Here is a 2882-nt window from a genome sequence, read left to right as displayed (position 1 = left end):
CCACTGTGTGGTTTGTTCTCCTTTATATACCCCTATAAAACAGTCTTGAGCTGTGAATAGCTTTGGGGACATTGTCCTATGATGGACGTGGATCTGCTGACAAAGGGTTGAATCAAGTTATTTCTATCAGATATCCCTAACCAGCAAGCCAACTGAGCAATGCCTCTCTATCTTGTTCAAATGGATATCAGAAGCATCTTTGTGAAACTCTGCGCTGATACAAACAAAAGGTGCACTACAGCTAGCGTTTCCACATTCCGTGCGTCTGCTAGCCTTACTAGAACATGAAGTGAAGGTAAGGTAACTTGGTGGTCAGCTTCTAATACGCCTCTCAGAACCCTGCAGAAAATGATGCTAAGTTCATGCTATGAATTCCAAAACCCATTTTCTTAAAAAAAAAAAAAATCTATCTGTATTCTTGGCACCCGCCCCAGTTTCAATTTCTCTGAGAGGGGAGGCTGTAGTTCTGAGGCCTGTAATCTTTCATCTAGTCTGCAAAGCCTGAGCACAGACTTCTCTCAGACTCTCTCCTCACTTCAATTTACTCCCTGCACTGTGTGAGTTACTCTGCCTAGCTTGAGGTTTGTGTTCCTGGCTGGAGAAGAAAGAGATGATTGAATGGCTCTGAGTTCTCTGTGTTATCCGTTAACAGGATCTTCTCTGAGCGCAGCCGCAGCGTATCCAGCCCTTCATGCTCTTGCCTCAAGCTGTGTGAGTGTTGTCAAAGCTCCTTCTGGGGTCGTTGGCTCGTATTTTGACTTCTGCATTCTGTCACGTTCTTTAGGGATTTGTGGTACCGATTTTTCATCCTCTTGAGCTGTGTCCTCTCCCTCATTTTATGGGTGTGTCATTTCATCAGAAAACATCACAGAGCATCAGTTTGGTTTCTGCATAGACACTTATGTACAACGTTTAATTGTTTCGCTTTACAATTAAAATTAAATTTATTTTTACTGTTTCTGGGCTTTGAGTCATATTTGTATTTTAGTGAATTTATTTCCTGAAGGCTTCAAGCAGACATCTTATTGTATTCAAATTTCTCTCTCTCTCTCTCTCTCTCTCTCTCTCTCTCTCTCTCTCTCTGTGTGTGTGTGTGTGTGTGTGTGTGTGTGCATATGTTTGAGTGGGCACAAATGCTATAGCATATGTGAAGATTAGAGAATAAGTTTTTGGAATTTGTTCTCCCCACCTACTGCTCCTCAGGGGACTGTCCTCAGGTTGTCAAGGCTCACAATTGTCCCTGGAATCTTTTGAGAAATGAAATCATCAGGAAGGCAGTCCAGAATGTATTAGATTCTAAGACCATTGTAGAGATTTAGAGCAGATGTCTAAAGAGTTGAAGTAACACATCAATATTCCATATTTCCTCTGTGACATTTTTATCACGTGCCTTACAAAGGCATCTCCCGGCGTCTCTATTTAGCCTCGCGTTCTTAGCATGTCCCCACAAATACCAGCACTTCCTTGCTCTGCTTTAATTCTCTCCACATGCTGTAGGCCTGCATTCCATAGTTTAGTTTTGACACATGGTGGTACTATAGACCATTTTTCCCCCCATCGGATCTGTCTAATATTGTAAGAAACACACCACTGAATTGATGAAACCAGTTTCATTTTTCTGTTTACATAAATCATTCTTATCTGTCTGGTCAATGCTGCAGTGCATCACCTATTCCCCTAAAGCAATTTTTATAAACTTGAGTTACCTTGAGTGGCATTGAGGCTGGACTGTAGGTTCTACTCTCTTTGGAGATGGTCACGGAGAGAGAGAGAGAGAGTATCCTCAGCCCCCAAAGCTGGTCCTCATCTGTTAGTTGACTGGTACATGTGAGAGTTTAGGCTAGGTGGCCCTCAATTTAGGACAGATCAGCAGAGTCAATTCCTCAACTGCCTGGAAACTTTATTTCCCCCTCTGCTCAATCTTGCCTCTTCCCTTCCCTCTCTAAGGAGCTCCATCCCGAGGCCATTGCCTAACAGGTGTACTATATGCAAATCTCTGTCTTGGATCTTACTTCTTAAAGGCTAGGGTTTTAGCCTGGGACAATCCAATTGTTTAAAAAACCAACCAACCAACCAAACCTGTGCTATATATTGCACACTGAAGTATAAACAATCGAGATGTGTAAATTACTGCCAACCCAGCTCTCTGCTATTTTCTTTAAATAACTAGGCTTCTCTTTCTCCCTGTATGAAACCTCCTTCTGTGCCTCTTACGCTAGCTCCCACTGATGGATTTAGAAGTTTCTTCTTGACTTCCTTCTGTCCTTCCTCCAGACTTTGTGGGAAGCCCTTTTATCACTTCCAAACCATCTCCTCCCATCCTTCCTGCCCCACTAATTTTCCTAACATGTAGGAAATTCTTTGCTTTGTCAGGAAAACGTAGGAGCCACATCTTCTGAGCTACCTTTGCATGTCAACAATCTTCACAGCTTTTATCTAGAAGACCCGAGAAAACTGGTGCAATTTGTTCCTCACCTGTAATGGTCTCTGATCAGCGGTTCAGAGTCCTCACTCTGAGGGGATTCCAAGAGAGTCACCTCCACTCAGGGGTGACCCAGGAGGCTCAATCCTTGGACTGGTTCTTCAGGCAAGGGTATCCATGAGCCCTGTGTGTCCGTTTGGGCCTTCGGGGAACATGACAGGAAATATTTAGAGATCAAGAGTTAGGGTCAAGGGGAGGAGGAAACAGGCTAGGGCAAAGAAAGTTTTCAAACCTATTTTGAATCTGGCATTAGTGACGAGAAAGTAGAAGGGGGATACAGAGCTGGATAGAAGAACTGCCAACCATGCTGGAGTTCTAACAAGGACTTGGTTAACCCAGGGGAGAGTTTGGAGCTTATAGCAGGGATGGCCAGGCCTTTCCATGTCTACTGTGAGCTGCT

General features: G+C 43.7%; 1 long non-coding RNA gene across 1 annotated transcript; it reads left to right on the top strand.

Annotated features, from left to right (window-relative positions):
- The first annotated feature begins 435 nt into the window (after positions 1–435).
- Positions 436–958, top strand: Gm46547. Its single transcript, XR_001781888.1, has 2 exons — positions 436–557; positions 653–958. It is a non-coding gene; the product is annotated as a predicted gene, 46547 (long non-coding RNA).
- Positions 959–2882: the final 1924 nt, after the last annotated feature.

Source organism: Mus musculus, chromosome 16, assembly GCF_000001635.26.
Source record: "Mus musculus strain C57BL/6J chromosome 16, GRCm38.p6 C57BL/6J".
Taxonomy (NCBI): domain Eukaryota; kingdom Metazoa; phylum Chordata; class Mammalia; order Rodentia; family Muridae; genus Mus; species Mus musculus.
This window is presented reverse-complemented; position numbering and strand designations above follow the sequence as displayed.